A 10343-nucleotide genomic window follows, 5' to 3' on the forward strand; every position below is an offset into this window, starting at 1 on the left:
GGCTGATGAGAACATGAAAAAAACCTCAATACCCTTAGTCATTTGTGAAATACAAATCAAAACCACAAAAAGATACCACTTCACACCTACTAGAATGGCTATAATTAAAAGGAAAAAAAAAACAATAACAAGTGCTGATGAGGATGCAAAGCAGAGAGCTCTTAGACATTGCTGGTGGGAATGTAAAATAGTATAATCACTCTACAAGCTAGTTTGGTAATTTCTTTAAAGTTTTTTTTTTTTTTATTCGTAAGAGACAGAGATGGAGAGAGGCAGAGGGAGAAGCAGACTCCCAAGGAGCAGGGAGCCCGATGCGGGACTCGATCCCAGGACCCTGGGATCATGACCTGAGCCGAAGGCAGACGCTTAACCATCTGAGCCACCCAGGCACCCTAGTTTGGTAATTTCTTAAAGGTTCATATGTTCCAGCCACTCCACTCCTAGATATTTCCCCAAGAGACATGAAAACTTACATTCACAAAAAAATTTCACATGAATATTTATAACACCCTTATTCATAGTCACCAAAATTGAAAACAGTCCAAATGTCCTTCACATGGTCAATGGACTGACTGTGGTATATCCAGACAATGGACTACTACTCAGCAGTAAATAGTAGCAAATTATTGATACACTCAAGAACAGGAATGAAAGTCAAATGCACTGTGCTAAGTGAAAGAAACTGGACTCATAATGCTACATATTGTAGCCCTTTATGTGACATTCTAGAGAAGAAAATACTATAGGGACAGAGTGGTTAGTGTTGGGGAAAAGGCTGATTATGAATGAGCTCCACAAGGGAATTTGGTGGGTGGGTTATAGAACTGTTCTGTAGTTTGGTTGTGGTGGTAATAACATACTCTATTTTGCAATACTCACAGAACTTTACACAAAAAGGAGAAAACTTTACCATACATGATTTTTTAAAAAAATTTTTTAAAGAGACTTAGGAAGCATAACAACTGACTGTAAAATATCAACCTATTATTGGATCCTGATTTAAACAACTATATAAAAAGTTATGAGCCATCAGGGGAAATTTGAATACTTGCTGGCTATTGCATGACATTAAGGAACTGGTGCTACTTTTAAAAGTGTGATTATGGTATTGTAGTTATGTTTTATTTTAGCTCTTATCTTATAGAAATACTGAAATATATACAGATTAAATATGATATTAAAGATGTGCTTCAAAATAATGGAGGTATGGGGCGCCTGGGTGGCTCAGTCAGTTAATCATCTGCCTTCTACTCAGGTCATGATCTCAGGGTATTGGGATTGAGTCCCGTGTCGGGCTCCCTGCTCAGTGGGGAGCCTGCTTCTCCCTCTCCTTCTGCCCCTCCCCCTGTTTGTGCTCTCTCTCATTCTCTCTCTCAAATAAATAAATAAAATATTTAAAAAAATAATAATGGGGCGCCTGGGTGGCTCAGTTGGTTAAGCGACTGCCTTCGGCTCAGGTCATGATCCTGGAGTCCCTGGATCGAGTCCCGCATCGGGCTCCCTGCTTGGCAGGGAGTCTGCTTCTCCCTCTGACCCTCCCCCCTCTCATGTGCTCTCTCTCATTCTCTCTCTCGCAAATAAATAAATAAAATCTTAAAAAAAAAAAAATGGAGGTATGGTGAGTGGGTGGGGTTCAAATGAAACAAGATTGATTATAAGTTGATTGTTACATTGAACCTTAGGATCAATACATGGGTATTTATTATAATAGCCCCTATACTTTTGTATCTATTTGAATTGTTCCATAGTAAAAACTTCTTTTAGATTTTATTTATTTTAGAGAGAGGGTGCAAGTGGGGGGAGAGGCAGAGGGAGAGAGAGAGAGAGAATCTCAAGCCAACTCTAAGTGCAGAGCCCCGCACAGGGCTTGATCTCACGACCCTGACCTGAGATCATGACCTGAGCTGAAATCAAGAGTCGGTTGCTTAATCAATTGAGCCACCCACGTACCCCATAGCAGAAACATTTTTAAAAATTTTGTTCAGCTTCTTAAGTATGTGTTAATGTGTTGAAAACAGGGATAAGGATAGAAATTGTTCTTGATAAAAAAAATAAGCAGACTTACTTTTTAAAAATGAGAACCTGGGGCTCCTGGGTGGCTCAGTCGGTTAAGCATCTGCCTTTGGCTCAGCTCATGATCCCAGGGTCCTGGAATGAGCACCGCATCAGGCTCCCTGCTCAGTGGGGAGCCTGCTTCTCTCTCTCTCTCTGTGGCTCCCCCTGCTTGTGCTCTCTTGCTCTCAGTCAGATAGATAGATAGATAGATAGATAAATAAATAAATAAATAAATAAATAAATAAATAAATAAATAAATAAGTAAGTAAGTAAGTAAGTAAGTAAGTAACTTGAGCCCTGTGTGGGGCTGGTGCTCAGTGCAGAGTCAGCTTCAGATTCTCTTTCCCTCCCCCTCTGCCCCTCCCCTGCCTCCCTCTCCAATGCACGTGCTCATGCTCTCATGCTGTCTCTCTCTAAAATAAATAAATTTTTAAAAATGAGAGCCAGCAACTATATCCACATTTTGCTTGAGCTGATAATAGGTAAATAATCAACATAAGTCTTTTTTGCTGTGAAAAGAAGAAAGAAAATCTTCCAGCAAAGAAAGAAGTAAAAGCAAATTATTATTGTGTAATAACAGCTTGGTAAACTTAATTTGATTGCCTGCCTGCAGGAAGAGGAACTAAATAGCTGGCTGGGGGACAGAGGTTATAGAGAAATTTTCACTGTATAGCCTCTTGTGCTCTTTGAACTTTGAACTATAAGAAAGTGTTACTTGTTCAAAATTAAATAAAATTTCAAAAACGAAGAGCAAAAATAAGTCAGAGGCAGGAGGCATCACAACCAAGTAAATTAAATATGCTGATGTCCTCATCTTATATGGAATGTAATAGAAAAAAAAATAGAATGTAATAGAAAACTTTATTCTTAAAATTGACATTTAAGAATTATAGATACAGGGGCGCCTGGGTGGCTCAGTCGTTAAGCGTCTGCCTTCGGCTCAGGTCATGATCCCAGGGTCCTGGGATCGAGTCCCACATCGGGCTCCCTGCTCGGCGGGAAGCCTGCTTCTCCCTCTCCCACTCCCCCTGCTTGTGTTCCTGCTCTCACTATGTCTCTCTCTGTCAAAGAAATAAATAAAATCTTTAAAAAAAAAAAGAATTATAGATACAAATATGGTATTATTGTTTTAAATAGGAATGAGGGCTCTTAACATAGTGATATAAAGAGCAAGAGGAAACAAAAATATTCAAAAATATTAAACACAGAGTAGAAAACTAAGATTTTTTTTAAAAGAGGGAAAGGAAACATTAACCGAAATAAAATTTCAGAAGCAAGGCTAATTGTAATAATTATGAAAATAAAAGCAAAAAGAAATTATTTAAACTTCTTTATTAAAGTCAAAGAAATGCAGATTGGATCAAAACCATCAACCCAATAAAAGGATTCATAAAAGAGATACACATTAAATAAAGGGAATTAGGATAAAACTGTATCTATATCTACATCTTTATCTACATTTACATCCAAATCTCTATCTATCTGCAACCATACATACATGAGAATAAACCAAAAATATTTAAATAAACCAAATGAAAGTTTTGTCGTATGCTAAATGTGTTTGGGTTATGTGGAGGGTTTTCTCTTCTGTATCATTTTTATGGCTGTTTATTTTAACACCAACACCACATGTATCATTGTAGCTTTGGGAATTTTGATTGGAATTGTATTAAATATATACATCTATATCTTTTGTTAGAGAATGGGCATCAGCACAATATTGTCTTCCCACCCAAAACATACAAACTGCATTTATTCATGTTTCTTTCAGTGTACATTCATAAAGTCTAATAGCTTTCTTTATAAAACTTCCTGCACATTTCTTGCTACATTTATCGCTCTGGTGAATAGAATTTTTCCCATTATATGTGCTTATTTATTATTGTAGATAGATAATAAAACCTAATTTTGCCCTATATTTTGCAGCTGGAAACATTACTGAATTCTCTTGTTTATTTTTCCAGTAATTTTTCAGATGGTTTTCTTGGTTTTACTAGGGAGCAATTTTACAATTGTAAATAATGATAATTTTGTGTTCTTTTTTAAATTTTTTAATTTAAATTTAATTAATTAACATATAGTGTATTATCAGTTTCAGAGGTAGCAGTCAGTGATTCATCAATTGCATAAAACACCCAGTGCTCATTACATCCCTTAATGCCCATCACCCAGTTACCCCGTCCCCTACCCACCTCCCCTCCAAGCAACCCTCAGTTTGTTTCCTATGATTAAGAGTCTCTTGTGGTTTGTCTCCCTCTCTGATTGTCTTGTTTTATTGTGTTCTTCTTTCTGATATGTATACTTTTCTCTCCTTTTGTCACATTAGCTAAAACTTCCGGTATAATGAGAAAAAAAAATGAAATAATGATAGTGATAACAGCTTTTAGTGGAAATGTCTTAATTTTTCACTATCAGATATAAAGTTAGGTATTGACTAGAGAAAAATCTTATAATATTATGTAAAATACTTGTATTCCTAGCCTAGAGTTTAGGATTTTTTGCTTCTTTAAATTCAGGGACAGATGTAAATTTTCTTTTCTTTTTCTTTTTTTAAGATCTTATTTAGTTATTTGACAGAGAAAGACACAGCGAGAGAAGGAACACAAGCAGGGGGAGTGGGAGAGGGAGAAGCAGGCTCCCCACCGAGCAGGGAGCCTGATGCAGGGCTTGATACCAGGACCCTGGGATCATGACCTGAACCTAAGGCAGACGCTTAACGACTGAGCCACCCAGGCGCCCCAGGAACAGGTGTAAATTTTCGATCGACTCTCTTTTTAATACATTTTTATATAATTGTGATAAATGTTATTAATAGATTTCCTAACTGAAATACCAATGCCCTTCATAAATACAGTCTCCTCAGTCACGTGTGTTATGTTCTTAAAGTAACACTGGAAACCATTCGTTCTAAATCATTTGGGATTTTTCCATATACACTCATAAATAAGATTGGTATGTTGTTTAGTTCTGCTATCTTTGTTAGATTTCACTAACAGGGTTATGCTAACTTTGTAGGCATAAATTAAGAAGCTTTGAATCTTGTTCTTAACCCTGAAAGCGCTTATTTAAGACAGGAATTGTTCCTTGGAAGTTTGGGAGGGTTGGGGGAAAGCTGTAAACTTGTGTCAGTCTTTTATGAACATAGTAACTTGACAGCTTTTCAGTATTGTAAATGTATTATTGGTTTGTTCATGTTTTTCCAGTTATTGAGACAGCACCGAGTGTTTATATTTGCTTAAAACAGTTTTAATTTCACCAAGATTTTCAAATTTTAAAATCTTTTCAGAAATACTTACCTAGGGGCACCTGGCTGGCTCAGTCGGGAGAGCATGGGACTCTTGATCTCAGGCTTGTGAGTTTGCGCCCTACGATGGGCGTAGAGCCTACTTTAAAAAAAAAAAAATAAAATAGGGGTGCCTGGATGGCTCAGTCATTAAGCGTCTGCCTTTGGCTCAGGTCACGATCCCAGGGTCCTTATTTTTAATTGAAGTACAGTTGACACATAATGTTACATTAGTTGCAGGTGTACAACATAGTGATTCGACAAGTCTATACATTATGAAATTGCTCACCATGATAACTGTAGTCACCATCTGTCACCACACAAAGTTATAACAGTATTATTGACTATATCCCTTATGCTGTACCTTTCATCCCATGACTTATTTGTTTTATAACTAGAAGTTTGTACCTGTTAAATGCCTTCAGGGGCACCTGGGTGGCTCAGTTGGTTAAGTGTCTGACTCTTGACCTCAGCTCAGGTCTTGATGTCAGGGTTGTGAGTTCAAGCCTCACATTGGGCTCCATGCTGGGCTGCCCATCTCCCTACCAACATACAGTGTAATATTAGTTTCGGGTGTAGGATTTAATGATTCATCATTTTCACACAACACCCAGTGCTCATCACAAGTGCCCTTCTTAATCCCCATCACGTATTTAACCCATCCCCGTGCCCACCTCCCCTCTGGTAACCATTAGTTTGTTCTCTATAGTTGAGAGCCTGTTTCTTGGTTTGTCTCTTTTTTTTTTCCCCTTTGTTCATTTGTTTCTTAAATTCCATATATGAGTGAAATCAAATATAGTCTTTCTCTGACTGGCTCATTTCACTTAGCATAAAACCCTCTAGGTCCATCCATGTTGTTGCAAATAGCAAGACATTATTTTTCATGGCTGAGTAATATTCCATTGTGTGTCTATATACCACATCTTCTTCATTCATCTATTGAAGACACTTAGTTTGCTTCCATATCTTGCCTATTGTAAATAATGCTGCAATAAACATAGGGGTTCATATATTTTTTTTCAAATATGTGTTTTTGTTTTCTTTGGGTATATACCCAGAAGTAGAATTACTGGATTGTATGGTATTTCTATTTTTAATTTTTTGAGAATACTCCATAATGTTTTCTATAGTGGCTGCACCAACTTACATTCCCACCAACAGTGCTCGAGGGTTTCCTTTTCTCTACATTCTTGCCAACACTTGTTATTTCTTATCTGTTTGACACTAGCCATTCACAGTGGTGTGAGATGATACCTCACTGTGGTGTTAACTTGCATTTCTCTGATGATTAGCGATGTCAGACATCTTTTCATGTGTCTGTTGGCCATTTGTATGTCTTCTTTGGAAAAATGTCTACTCAGGTCCTCTGCCCATTTTTTAATTGGATTGTTTGTTTTTCTGTGTGTGTTGAATTGTATGAGCTCTTTATATATTTTGGATATTAACCCTTTATTGGATATATGATTTTCCAACATCTTCTAAAATTCAGGAGGTTGCCTTTTCATTGTGTTGATGGTTTTCTTTGCTGTGCAGAAGCTTTTTAGTTTAGTGTAGTCCCAATTGTTTAATTTTGCTTTTGTTGCCCTTGCCTGAGGAGACAGATCCAAAAAAATATTGCTAAGACCTATGTATAAGAGTGTACTGCCTATGTTTTCTTTTAGGAGTTTTATGGTTTCAGTCTTACATTTAGGCCTTTAATCTATTTTGAGTTTATTTGTATGTATGGTGTAAGAAAGCGGTCCAGTTTCATTCCTTCGCATATAGCTGTCCGGTTTTCCCGATACCATTCATTGAAGAGACTGTTTTTTCTCCATTGTATATTCTTGCCTCCAATTTTGTAGATTATGGTCAATAAATATTTTTTAAATTTTGACAAAAATCCAACACCTGTCATGATAACAATAGTCACAAAACTAAAAATAGAAGAGGCCTTCCTCAACCTGATAAAGGGCCTCTATGAAAAACCACAGCTAATGTCATACTTAAAGGTGAAAGACTAAAAACAGTCAAATAAATTCAAATTAATACCAATATTTTTGCTTACAAAATTAACATGATTTTAAAGTATGATACCCTATGTTTGTAAGGGCAAGGGACATACAGGCACTTTAATACCTTGCTGGGGGAATGGAAACCAATACAGTCTTTCTCTTCTAACTATGTCAATTAAAATAATCACACAGTTTGACCCATCAATTCCATTCCTGGAATTACCTAAAGGAAACAATTATAGACATGTCTAAAAATGTATGTGCCTAGATATTTATCGCAGTTTTATTTATAATAATAAATTAAGAAATCACCAAATATCTAAACTTGTGGATAAGTTAAGTAAAAATATAGTACACTAATATAATGTACCTATATAGAGCCATTAGAAAATAATGTTTCTGAAGACTTTTTAATGACATATAAAAATATTCATGATGTCTTTAGTGAAAAATTAGGTTACAAAATATATGCATATTATCCTAATTTTATTTACATAAGAGAGAGAAGGAGAAAAAGACTAGAGTGATGATACTGATTATCTTTAGAATTATATATTAATTTTATTTTATTGTTTGCTCTTCTATGTTTTCCAAATTGTATAAAATGAACATGTATTAGCTTTCCAATGAAAACAAACATGTTAATTCTAAAAACCAATTTCTCCTAGAAGAACAAAAACAAAAAGTCTTGAAAATGTTCATACACTTTGACCCAATTGACCCAACAGTTCAACATCTAAGAATATGCCCCAATCAGAATTTAGGATCTGCTTATCTAATCAGAGTAGACCCACAGTGATTTATGTACAAGGTTGATTGAAACAGCATTAGCTTATAATGGAAATTTAGGTCTAACAATTTATGGTCTAAGAATTTAAGGTCTAACCATTTAAGGTCTACACTTAAGGTCTAACAATACAGTATTGATTGAATTAATTATATTTTATCTTCTTTATAAATGCCAAGGAATTGTTAGAAGCCATGTTGTGGAAAATATTCAATGCCATTGAAAAACATTCCCCTCATATTAAGTGAAAAATTAGGTTCTGAACAATATATAGAGAACAAAACCATTAATGTAAAAAAAAAGTTGACATTCAATAACGTTAGGTTGCTAACTACATATAAATGTGAATGTTTTCAAGCTAAAACCACATTGGATTGGGAATACAGGAGAAACACCATTTTACTTCCAGAACTGCCTGGCACATAAGAAGTATTCTGTTGTCTTTGTCAAATCAGATTGTTTTCCATTCTTCTTCTCCCATCCCCATGTGCTACTTTACAGACATCTATTGTTGGGAGTTTCTCATCTCTATTTTTCAGAGGATCTAAGGCTGAGTTGGGGGCAGCACTCCCTGAAGAGGTTTAACCTGTAAGGGACTCATTTATCATGGAATAAGGATTTCAGAGGGCAAATTAGAAAAGATTGGAGTGGGGTCAGCCATGGAAAGTTCAGTGTAGGTGGAAAAGTACAGCATAGTGAAAAGAGAGCTGGATATTTGCATTTGGTACAATGGTGGAAGATAAGAATAAAATTCACGGTGGGGCTGACTGATTTAGGTTGTAAGTCTCAACAGGATGAGGGCTGTCAAAGACCTAACCAGGTTGGGATATTGTCATCTTTGGACAGCATTCAAATGGAATGCTGCAAAGTTCTGGGTTTTCCTCAAGGTTAAGCCACAACCCTACCACGATGTAAGAGGCCTCAGTTGAAACCTAGTGGAACTGTAGAAATTGCACCATTTGAAAAAGATACTGACAATGAGATCTTGAAAAATAGGAAGATGTGTAAGGGAAGATAGTGTCACAAAGGACAAGGAAGAAGAACTTCAAGGAAAGAGTGATTGACTGTCAAAACTACAGAAGTGGTCTTGAATTTGGGCTAAAACTAGGCCACAGAAATAAGGACAGCAAAACTAGTTCAGAACTCTAAAGAATAAGGTATCACATCTATAATTCCACTAAAACGGTGAATTCCCAAGGTAGTAAAGTCAGAAAGATGTGTTTTGTGTTGTTTTTATGATTTTCCTATCTGTTTGAACCAAACGCCTATCCAAAAGAGCAAATACAATTGTCAACCTTTTTCAGAGGTTTGAAACTATTTGTATTTTTAAGTGTGCTTAGTCTCATTTTTTCACTGAAGGTCAAACAAATAAAAGTCAGGCACTGACAAGGTTGAATTGTCCCATCTTGTAAGCAAACCTTTGCCTGGAATTTTACTTTGGCAAGCCCGAAGGTCTTCTTTTGCAAAGTCCTGGGTCCCCTTTCTAAAGAGGAGAGGGTCATCCTGAGTATGTTTCTCCCACGGTCATTTATTTCCTCTCAAGCCAACTGGATGCTTCTCTGTCAGAGAGCTCTGTATTTCCATCCAAAGGAATTATAAACACATTGGAGGGGTAAAGCAGATGTTGCTTTGTATAAATGCAGATGTTACTTAAAATCAATGTGCTTATAATAATCATAATGTTCATCTGCATTCTCAAATTCTGGATTGCAGTTATTGAAAGTCCCATCAGAGATCACTTTTTTCCTTTTATCATGGCCTTTCTACTTCTGCTGTTAATTTTACTATTTCCCATCGAATGCTAAGATTTGGACTGATAGACTTTTTTATATGAAAAAAAGGCTAACTCTTTAATCTTTAGCTAGCAAAGTTTAGCATCAACCTTGAAAATAATTACATACAGATTATATCATTACAGATAGATTAGCCCTCAGTCCTCACACTGCCTGTATCTATCCTTTCCAAAGAGATTCATCTCCAATTCTTTCATGACCTTAATATTTGTTCTTTGCACAACATAAAATGTCTGTCTTCATTTGGCCACCAGGTCCTGACCTTCCTCTTTAGTCTGATCCTGGCATCTACTTAACAGGCATCTTATGTCCCTACCAAAGGAAGCTACTTAAAGCTCCACAAATATGGTATCTCTCATGCCTCCAACTTTAAACCAACTATCTTCTCAACCACAAATGCTCTTTCCCCAGATCTTCACCTGACTAATCTATAC

The sequence above is a fragment of the Leptonychotes weddellii genome, chromosome X, assembly GCF_054177405.1.
Source record: "Leptonychotes weddellii isolate Sample4059 chromosome X, ASM5417740v2, whole genome shotgun sequence".
NCBI lineage: Eukaryota > Metazoa > Chordata > Mammalia > Carnivora > Phocidae > Leptonychotes > Leptonychotes weddellii.